The sequence below is a fragment of the Harpia harpyja genome, chromosome 12 (genome assembly GCF_026419915.1).
Source record: "Harpia harpyja isolate bHarHar1 chromosome 12, bHarHar1 primary haplotype, whole genome shotgun sequence".
Taxonomy (NCBI): Eukaryota; Metazoa; Chordata; class Aves; order Accipitriformes; family Accipitridae; genus Harpia; species Harpia harpyja.
This window is the reverse complement of record NC_068951.1, coordinates 7,100,028-7,111,199: the sequence shown is the minus strand read 5'-3', so window position 1 is coordinate 7,111,199 and position 11,172 is coordinate 7,100,028. Positions and strand designations below refer to the sequence as shown.

The 11,172-nt window shown below is 51.1% G+C and overlaps 1 protein-coding gene across 1 annotated transcript in view; it reads left to right on the top strand.

The window, feature by feature from the left end:
* Positions 1 to 3,440: 3,440 nt before the first annotated feature.
* TPST1 (tyrosylprotein sulfotransferase 1) overlaps positions 3,441 to 11,172 on the top strand; it is a 44,954-nt gene continuing 37,222 nt past the window's right edge. The window contains exon 1 of the mRNA XM_052803572.1: positions 3,441 to 3,691. The gene's annotated coding sequence lies outside the window, so the exon portion shown is untranslated. The remainder of the gene's footprint in view (positions 3,692 to 11,172) is intronic.

Sequence of the window (11,172 nt, the reverse complement as noted above, 5' to 3'; positions counted from 1 at the left end):
TCACAGGAGCACCCAGCTGGTGCTGGAGGTGGCCGGCAAGGCAGTGCCTGGGTGCAGGAGGATGGCAGTGGTGGCACCGGTGCCTTCGGTCACTTCGGATGAGCTTCGGCACCGAGTGCGAGGGCTCGCTGTGCCGCTGGGGTTTAAAGCCCTTGTTTGTGAATCCCACCGCTTGTCCTCCTTCTAATGGGCAGCTTCACTGCCCATTAGTGCAATTAGTGCTTGGCCCCACCAGGCTCCCGCTCGGTGCCCTGCTGAGCTGCGAGAGAGAAGCTGGCGGGAATCACCCAGCCCTTTTCTTTTATGGGGCCAGGCAGAAACTTTGTTGTTCATTTTTAGGAAAAAAAAAAAAAAAAGGAAGAAGAAAAAAACCCACCAAACCCAGCTGTTTTCTTGAAAAGCCCTCTACGTCTCACCCCAAAAAATCATGGATGCCCCATCGTTTCCCAGCCAGATGTGGCTGCAGGATGGTGATGTCTAACGTGAGCCAGGGCAGCGATGAGGCCGTGGAGTGGGGCTTTAACCTGGGATATCAGCACAGGGGGAACAGGGATGAGCTCAAACCATCAGTCCCAGCTGGAAACGAGTAACCAGGTGTCGCTGCTCTCGTCGGCATTGGGTTGCTGCAGCACATTGGGGACCTGGTATGTTTGTGTTTCTGCAACAGGGCAATTCCTCCTGCTGGGTTTGCTTTTTATGCACTGGCTGGCTTTTTCCTCTTAAAAGATACGGAATTAAAATACCCGTCGGCTGCTGCTCCTGGAGCTTGGGACATTTTTGCGGGTCCTCTGGAGCGTTTGCTCTGCCGTGCTCTCACAGTGGAGGAGCCGGCGGAGGAGCGGTTTCTCACTGGGCTCTGTCCTGGCCTCAGTCTCTGACCCCTGTGGTGCTTATGTGAAATTAAGAGTAAAGGTTTACCCAGAGATTTGCTAGCCCAGAGGTTTCCATGATGGGGTCGGGGTGCCGGATGAGGTCAGCCATCCCCTGAGCGGCCGATGCCTCGATGAACCCAACCTGTTCCCCTGGCGATGGGCTGTGGGGTCTGCAAAGCATCGGGGGTCAGAGAAGGGCACGTTAAACCCAAGATTACCCCCGCTGCTCCGGCTGTGCTCTGGCCAAGGAGAGCTCTGCCCAGCCACAAGCCCTCGGGACTCCTCCGGGATAAACCACCCCCTTCACCCCCAGCGCTCGCCCTTCGCTCCTCTGCACCAAAACTGGCGGCTGCCTGGGGGCGGCTGGGCTCCTCTGTCGCAGGATGTCGGTTTGGGGAGCAAATCCCTTTTGTTACAGACCAGACACCGTCAAGAAAAAGGCATCCAAAAATAGAAAGTCTGAGCTGTTGAAATTATCCAGCTCAGTGGTGAGCATGTGGGGGTTGCTCTCCCAGCTCTTCCCACACTTTAGATATGCATATATTTATATATATAGTGAAAGTGAACCCCTGGAGACATTCTAAAGGCTTTAAAAATGTGCTCCGTTGGACTACAGATATTTTTTCCAGGTCTAAAAGGACCCTCAAGTTTTTTGCTCCGCGTGCTGCCTGTCAAGGAGGGAGGGTATCATCTGGGATGAACCCAGGGTCTTTTATCGGCAGCTGTAGTTCAAGCATCTGCTCTTGCACTGGGCTGAAAGGGATTGTTGCCTGATTCAAATTGCTATTTTTTTTTGTTAATTAGATGTGTTCAGTTATCTGACTGCCCCGGGACAGGACAGCGATACACAGCAATACGTGGTGAGCTCTGAAATGCCGCGGGTGGGCAGAAAGCAGGTGGGGTTTGGGGGAAACGTGCAGGACAAGCACCTTGATGCCTCTGCAAGTGACATCCCAGTCCTCATCCTGATGCATTGGGCACCTGGTGTCCCTTGTCCCATGGGGAAAGCGGTTGGTGCCACCGCAACGGGACTTGCCTTCCCGGGCGCTTGGCTGAGCCCTGTTCCCCCATCCCAGGCCGGCTCTAGTCCAGCCCCTTCCCAGCCTCACCGGCTGCAGCATGAAATTTCAATCATCTGCTGCATAACATTTCAAGACACGATTGCTTTTTTTTATACTCTTCAAATTCATCTGCAAAGGTTTGGTGGTTTGGGGTTTTTTTTCCCCTTTTGTGTTGTTCATCAATTTTCTTAGAAAATACCATGGCAAGGCAGCACGAAGGCTTCCTCGGGGTGCAGCGGCCGGGAGGGAAGGAAAAGGAAGCGCCGAAAACACCCACTCAAAACCTAACAGGATCCAACTGCTTCCTCCCAGCAGGTTTGCTCCTGCATCGCCCAGCAAAGCCCATAAAAACCCCCAAACGCTGCTGTTCTCAGCTGCCCACGCTGCAGCATCCCTGAGCGGCCTGGGGGTGGAAATGGGTTGCTTCAGGCCAATTTAAACATTTTCCCTTTTCCTGTGCGACGTCCTGCCCCCAGGCGTGGGCTCAGCGGGAAGTTGCCTCTTTCCCAGTCCTGTGGGGCTGCTCCGAGTGGGACGGGACCCCCCTGCCCGTGTGTCACTGCCTCGGGCGAGACCCCAGCGGTTGAAGCAACCGGAGAAGGTGTCTCGAACGCCACGGGTGTCGCTCTGGGAATTGGCCCTAAAATGCTCCTCGTGCTCCAAAAAGCTGGAGGAGGGCATCCATGTGTAACTCATCCCTGCACAGCGCTGGGGTTGTCCCATCTGTGCCAGGTGCCTGCAGGCGGGATCGTTGCTGCCCCAGCTTGCAAACCACCAGGTTTATTGGGATGAGATGGGACGCTGCTGGAGCCCCGGCCCCGCAGCCGTGTGTTGGGGAAGAAATGCCCGGGGCAAGGACCACAGCTGGCATCAGCCCCGTGCGGGGCAGGTTTTGCACTAACCCTGCCTTCTGTCCCAGGTAACTTCACCGCCTGCAGCATCTCGCTGGGTTCCATCGGGCAATGGAGAGCGAGGTCTGACCACGGGCTCCAGCTCATCTCTAGTGTCCAACACACTGAGAAAGCCTGCGATTCACCCCAAAAACCTATGACTGACTCTACAAACGCTGCTTCTTCATGCTTAAACCTCCAAATGTTGCTTCTTCCTCTTTGGACTCTGGGTTTTGAGCTTTTTGTAGCCTTTTTCCCAGCTGTTCTGCAGCTCCGGGAGCTGGAGCCTTCCCTCCAGTGCCAGCTGAGCTGGTTGGATCAGGCCAGGAGCAGAGGCTCCGAGGAAAACCATCAGTATTGTGAGAGTGGGGATGAAGCAGGGAGCTGGCAGGAGGGGAGGGAGAGACGGAGGGAGGCTGGGGATTCTGCGTTTTTTGCCAGGGCCTCAGCAGAGCTCAATAGTTAATCATTAAAATATGCTTATACGTAACTAATCTCTGCAGGACAATGAACTGAGAAATTATTTAACGCAATTTAAATGGGTCATAGTAGTCACTAAAATAAGCGTGCCTCGAGCCAATGGGAGCTATCAGGCTCCTATAAAAGTGGGTGGGGAAGAAATAGCAGCTGGTGGGAAGAGATCACCAAAGACCCGATGTGTGTCCTGAGCTGCCTCTCGACTTGTAGAGATCCTCCCCATCTGCCTGAAATCAGGCTCCAGCTCCGGGCCGAGCCTTTCTTCAAATATTGGTGATCCCTTCGGCAGTCAGTGGCTGCGGTGGGAAGGTCAGGGTCTGCCCGGAGCTGGCGCTCGCTGCCACTCAGCACTGCTGATGGGGACCAGAATCATCTATTTAAGTCTAAAAAGGTGAAATTCAGCAACGCCGTGAGTTGGGGGTTGCGTCGCTCGGGTCAGAGGTGAGCGGGATGCTCTTCCATGAGGTGGGTCAAACCTGGGGCAGTGGCTGGTTTTGGTGAAACCCCATTTGGGTCTGCAGTTTTGGAGATGTGATGGTGTTAGCAGCGTTATCACGGAGTTATCCTATGGGCACACGCAGCACTGAGCGGGCGCTGCTGCCGGGGTTTTGCAGCAGCTCTATAAGGGGAATAGAGTGGGGGGGGAAATGAATGGAAATGGATTTTAGTGGACTTTGATTGGCCTGTGAGAGGGATTACAGCAGCCGGGTGATTTGTGAGCTGACCCCAATGGCTGTCTTAAGTCATGTCCTCCTGCAAGCTCGGCGCTTGGTTCCCAGCCTTCCCACCGCCGTGTTTCGGCTTTATCTCTGGTATCATTTACAGCCCCACGGGAGCAATGCACTGGGCACCATCGGTGAGCGCGGCTGAGACCCTTCAGCATAGCACTGACCATGGCTGGGGTGAGAACGTATCTGCTGGAGGGAGAAGTGACACTGAGCTTTCTGCCAGCCTTGTTGTCTGCCTTAAAATACCCCAAAGAGCTGTTAAGTGCAGTTATTTGTAGCTCCACGGTACAGACATTTACTGCTGCGCGATGCACGCCGCTGCCCTTTCTGCCAGTCCTTAGATAAGCAGTAAATCCCAACATCTCCAGATATCAGTTTCATCCTGCTACTTGTTTTTTCCCCAGTCTTTTAGTTTAATAGTATTTCATCTGTCTCTTTTTGTGACTTTTCTGTCTTTTGTCCAATTTTAAGTCATATACAGTTGATTTATACCAAACCCCACATTACACGAAAACAGCTTTCAGCTCCCTTTTCCCTGCTTATAAATAAGCAAATGGGTGCAAGGACTTTCGGAGGTAATTGTCGCTGCACCGGCCAGCTGCTCTCTGACCCAGAAAAGAAAGATCACAGCCTGTTTCCTGTTAAATTTTGCTGGTCACATTGATTTACATTGTTTGTCTCGTGTTTTATGGCTTCCAAGCTGATGTTGCATTAAGCTGGCTGGAGTTTAGGCAAGAAATCAAATGCAGACACTGGCAGGCTTCCCCAAATGCATTCATGAGGGTTGATCACATAGTCACATTTTCTTAGTCACTAGAGGAGAAATAGCAGCACTGCCTTGCTTGCGTCCTGGCCGGTTTGCATCGATGTTGTGCTGGTAAAAGGCACTTGTCAGACAATTTTGGAAATTCAAATTGTGTGGCAATGCAGGTGGCAGAGGGGCTGCGTCCCCCTGTGCCATGGCTGGACACTCCTCTAGCCGCCGGAGCGGTGGTTTGGTGACCGTGGGGCATCTCCTGTCTTTATCTTGACCCATGAGCTTTTTTTTTTTTTCATCTTATATTCTTCCCAGTCCTGTTGAGGAGGGGAGTGAGAGAGCGGCTGGGTGGGCGCCTGGCAGCCAGCCAAGGGCACTCCACCAAAACCATGGACTGGGGCAGAAATTCGTATATATAAAAATATGTATGTGTATATAGAATCATAGTATATCTCAAGCTGGAAGGGACCCAAAAGGATCATCGAGTCCAACTCCCTGCTCCTGGCAAGCCTACCTAAAACTAAACCATATGACTAACTGCATCATCGAGATGCTCCTTGAACTCTGACAGGTTTGGTGCCATCACCACTTCTATCTTCTATCAAGTAACTAGTGATAGGATGAGAGGAAATGGCCTCAGGTTGCGCCAGGGGAGGTTTAGGTTGGATATTACAAAAAATTTCTTTACTGAAAGGGTTGTCAGGCATTGGAACGGGCTGCCCAGGGAAGTGGTGGAGTCACCATCCCTGGAGGTGTTCAAAAAATGTGTAGATGTGGCACTTCAGGACATGGTTTAATGGGCATGGTGGTGTTGGGTTGACGGTTGGACTCAACGATCTTAAAGGTCTTTTCCAACCTAAACGATTCTGTTTCTATGATTCCCTGCGGAGCCTCTTCCGGTGTACGGATATGCATTATATACATATATTAATGCATTTTAGGCAAAGCAGGATGATTTTCTCACGTCCTTGCACAGGGCATGCCATTAGGACTCAGTGCAGATAAATGGGACTGAGTATTGCTGCTGCCGGGGCGGCGGGGAGGGGAGAGCTGCCTTTCGCCCCAGGCCAGCATGGGGATGACGTTCATACGGGCACGGCCGATTTGAGGTGGCACGTTGCAGATCTGGGTCCCTGATGGTTTGCTACTGACATCCTTGCTGGCTCTCAGCAAGTCTGTGAAATGAGCTGTGGATGTGTCCACAAAAAAAAAAAACAAACCCCAAAAAACAAACAACCCACCCCAAACCAACTGCTTTCCATCCGTCTCGGGTTAGTCAGAGGCTGTCTGCAGAGCAAGGCAGGAATTTCTGCCCAAAGGAACCCCAAGTATTTGGAATCAAAAGCCCTGATCTAAGGGCAAAAGCTTCTCGCTGGCCACACAAGTGAAGAAAGTTTCTTATTTCGTTTTACAAGCGTCAGCAGCATGTTGGCTGGGGAGTTTCTGGCAGAGAAAGTCTCGTTTTTTCTTTAGGAAAAAAAGAAATAGAATATTCCTGTAGGATTGAATGCGAAAGACTGTGCAGAAGCTAATATTAGGGAATGCACCTACAGAATTCGGCAGGTTTCTGTGGCAATAGGTCAAACGGCATTTAGCATTCACTGTAAATCCTCTATTTATGTGCGTGTATTTGGAAATCATGGAGAAGCCGTGTGGGGGGTGTTGGGTGCAGGATGGGATGAGCGAGTTCTGATTTTGCCATTTCTGTTCCCTCTCTCTCTATTGCAGTCTGGAAAACTGGCGTATCGATGGCTAGTCTCTTTTATTGATTCAGAAGTACTATTGCGGGAAGATGGGTTCATTATTTGCCTCTGGTGGTGCAATTTTGGTTTTAGGAAAAAAAAAGAGATAGTTTCTTTTTGTGCCTCGGGTTTTTTGCATAAAGGGGCAGAGCTTCAGTAGATGATGTCTTTCGTGCATTTTATTCTTCTCTGCACTGCATTTTTAATTTAACATCTGTTTTATAGTTGAGGGGGATATTATCCGGTGGTTAGAGCCAGGTCAGGGAGAAAGGAGGTCTGGATTTTGTAGCTTGTCTACAGTGAATTCATAGTTTCATATAGGCCATTTTTGGTGGGTGCAGATTTCAGCCATCTTCACAGCCTCAGGTTGTCTCCGCCTGGGTCTCACCGCTCCCATCACCTCTCTAACAAAGGTCCCTCCTCTATTTTCAGTTTAGGCTGTTTCCCTCCCTGTAGCAAACCCAGCAGCATCTCAGCGAGCCCAGAGAAAGCATTAAATGCCGCGTTCCCGTTTTGAAAGGCCACCGTAAAAATAAATGATTGATGGAAACCAAACAAGAAGAGGGAGCTCTGCAGAAGGTACCGCTCCTCCCTCCCCTGTTTACTGTTCTCCCAGACTTTGGCCCGGGGGCTCAGGCTTCACCCGTTTCACAATGTGCCTCGCTCAAGACCTGATGATACGGCCTTGGGAATAAAAAATGGGTCTAAACCAGGGTTTTTCAAGCAACATCCTGGGCTGAGCCATTCAGCCACTGCAAACAGGGAAAACCACTGCCAGGGTAGGGTGCTGGATCCAGCAAATGAGCCTGTCCCCCCAAACAATAGGATTTTATTTATTTTCTTTTTAGGGCATTGCATTACCCTCCTCCTCCCCCCCCAGGAAAGGTGCCAAACTCCAATCCCTGAACCAACGCTTGCTGGTGATGAGCCTGAGAGCAGCGGGGCTGCATGGCAGCCCCCATGGAGGGAGAATTAGGGTTTAACTCAGTTTCTTTTAGCTGACAAGTCAAGCTCAACCATAAAGGAGGCAGGGGATGATGAAAGTGCTGCAAGTCTGGAACAAGAAACCATAGTGGGGATGGGATTTAAATTCTGTCTTGTCTCATCTTTAATAGTGTGAATTTTAACACCACTTGTAAGAAACTCAGGGAAAAGGGCTGTACCATGTATGATTTCATTAGCAGCATTAACGGTGTTCCTTCAGAACTCTATGTAATTTTAAAATTGTTTACACTTCTATAGCTCCTTGCAAGCTGGCCAGCTAACGAAGGGACGAGTGACGGACCCACTGGGCACTCATTGTACAGTCACTGCTTTCAAAACGCCCGCACCTTGCACGTGATAGAGATGCCAACGTATTTAGACAACAGGCTATTTTTATTTTCAGAACTGCTGTGGTTGCAAGAGCCAAGTCCTGCAAGACCAGCCAAACTGGCCGTCCTGCTCCGGAGAAACTCAGCGCACGGACCGTAGCCAACTGCCCGGGCACGGTGTGTGCGGCCGAGAGGATTTCACTGATGTCTCACTGCCACCATCACAACCAGAGGGTTTGAAAGCCTTTGATCCGATGCAAGCAGAGCTCTGTGTCTTTGGCAGTGGGGTTTTTTTTTAGATGCCTGGGTTCGTGAGCTGCTCTTTCACCTCCTTGCGCTGTTTTCCAGACACAGATGAGATTATTTCTTGTATCACCAGCATTATAAATAAGCTAATGGATATTTAGCTCATTAAGTGGCTACCACACGTGCTATTGCTTTACAAACTCAGGACTTAATCCTGCAAACCGCTGGGCATTTTCAGCCATTTAAACTTCACGGGACAAGTCCCACAAGAAATAGCTTACCCCTCTTCTGTTAAGGGTTGGCGTGCTGCCACCGGCGCTTTCCCAGGCAGACACCCATGGATGTGATGAACGAATGTGCTGAGGACGGGCTGTGTGGGTGCAAGGGAGCTCTGAGGAACATCGCTCCTCGCTGACGGAGGAAAGCCCGGTGCTTTGCTCCCTGCCTCCGTGACCAGCCATGCAGGGCAGCTCGGCCAAAGCAGCTGAGCGCATCGCACATCACTCGAAGCAAACACCTTCAGCAGCGTGGTAGTGGTCATAGGAGATTTTACAAGAGCCCCAGCTTAGCCAGTCTCCACGATACTGGATTTTTTAATTTTTTTTTTTTTTTTAGAGAAACCTAAAGAAGGGGAAGGAATTAGGCAACGGCTTGTTCTCGGATGTTCCCATGCCGGAGACAAGCGCTCCGCCTGCACACGTCCGTCGTGCCACATAGGCAGCTGTCTGCAAGCCAAGAACACAGGAAGATGGCTATAAATGTAAAAGAGGAGAGTATTCACTCCTGCACTGTGACTGGAAAAACAGCTACTTCTATATTTATTGGATGGCTAGAACTGCCTACCGGCTGGAAAAACCCAAGGATTCTGCACCTCCAGAGGCTCCTACAGCTGGGGAAAAAATCTCCCTGGGAAATAAATACATCTGATGCCTAAAACGCCTTGCCTGCGAGAACAGGGATGAGGACTGCACGGGGATATTCCTAGCCCCATAATTATTTCTCCAGGCACGTGGAAAGATCAGTTCTCAGCTGTCACATTTATAAAGCAGCAGACACAAGATCAGACAGAGACGGGGGAATATGGAGCTATTTATCACAAAGAGCTGCTTTATGGGGTTGGAGCAGAAACCGCCTCGTTCCTCTCTGAGCCGCAAGCGGGTTAAGGTCAGGTTGCACCTACCTAAAGAAAAGTCCGTGTTCTCCTGACTTCAATAATCTCGGTTTAAATCCTCCTGAAACGGTGCTTGCAGCAGAAAAGCCATCCCTGCTCGGCAATGGAGCGTGGCCCTGCTGGGATTGGGGAAATCAGGGGTCAAAGCTGGGGCTGGAGCTGGCGGGGACGTGAGTTTCTTGGGGCTGCAGCACCCGGCTGGTTTGAGCCGGGAGGGTCTGGCTCAGCAGCCGTGCCCAGACCGCCAGTCTGGACCTCCAGCAGTGGTCTGAGCCAGTGCAAAGCGTGTTCGATGTGTGACGGGATCCGACGTGTCACGCTTTGCCCTCCCGCGGGACGTCGGGCAGCGGGGAGCAAGCTGTGCATTTATTTTTTCCAGGCCGATGATACCTTTCCTGGCAGGTAGATGCAGCTGCAATGTGGGATGGGTGAGAGGGGTTTTGAAGAGCAGGATGAGCCCATGCCCTGCGAGACCCGAGGGGATCACTGCCTGTGAACCTAGGGCGAAGCTGGAGGTAGAGGAGTGATGCTTTCAGGTTACGCACAAGGATGATGCTGTGTGTGCAGGTTAAATGGATCCCTGTGCTGGCAGCTGAGACTTTTTGCAGGCAAACACCGAGAATGGCACCTTTCTGGTCCCTCAGTGATTCCCAGGGCTTGGTTTTGCTGGCTTTGGCTGTGAAACACAAATTGTACGGCTATCAAAAATGCCCAGCAGTGCATGCATCACCTCTGCTCTGGCATCCCCTGGGGGAAACTTTGCACTTCCAAGGGCAAAATTTGCACTGCCAACTTGATCGATACGTGAGGCAGCCAGGCCAGAAAAATAATATCGGTAGCAGAGAAAAGCAATAAAAATGAGCATGCCTCTGGGAAATGTAGAGAGAGACATTAGCATCCTTCCAAGTTAAACAGCATCCTCGCTGGGTTTGCAGCTGACAGGTTTGCTCTGCTCATAAGACAGACGGCGTTAAGTGCAAGGCATGATTCTGGGTGCAGAAACATCTATTCAGCACAAACATCTTATTCTCCTGCTGTGAGGGGATGCAGAGGATTGTCATCGACTTAATGTCTTGTGGGGCCTGTTTTTCCTAAACTCAGAGGTTCATGAACACAATCTTTGGATGTTCTCCTCCTCCGGGGATCGTAAGTCTTCCCTGAATGTCCAGGCTGGGTTTTTTTGGCTCAGTCCGCACTTACAGACACCGCTGGGATCCATCTGCGGTGCTGGGTGCCAGCTGCCCCCGTTGCTCCCCATCCCGCCGTGATGTGCAGCCAGGAGCGGGGAATTCCCGTCCCTTGCCCCTGCTTCTGGGGTCTGGAATAACCCTCAGCCCAAGATAAATTTAGGGCATCTCAGAGGCCGGGATGAGGAGAGGGATGCTGCCCCATGGCCCTGCCCTGGCCGAGGGCTTGAAGTCTGTGCTGGTTTAACTGCTGGCAGTTTACTTTGTCAGTAAGGTGTTAAGTCCATCCTTTTTGCCGTAGTCAGAGGGCGGTTTGTTCGTATTCATAAAGGCAGAGATAACAGGATTGACTTAAGCAGGTCTTTGACACAGAGCCAACTGAGCACTTAAGTGGGGTTGCTTGAGGGAGGAAGGATGCCCAGCCGTGCTCTGGGCTGCGAGACAGCACAGGCACACATGGGGCTTGGGATTTCTGAATCACTGCTACCTAAAGGCCAAATGAATTTCCCAGATGCACAGGATAAGCTGAAATCCATCCGAGTTTCTTTGTGCTTTATCATATCGGTATCCTTCTCCAAACTCCTCTGTTCCCTCAGCTCCTTCTATAATGGATCTATCGATATATAACCTTCTATAACGGAGGTAACAGGGAGATTTGTCAAGGCAGAAGCGAAAGCTGAGCCTCTCACCCCCCTGGTTTCAAAACCCCCTTTAGTGAGTATGGGGAT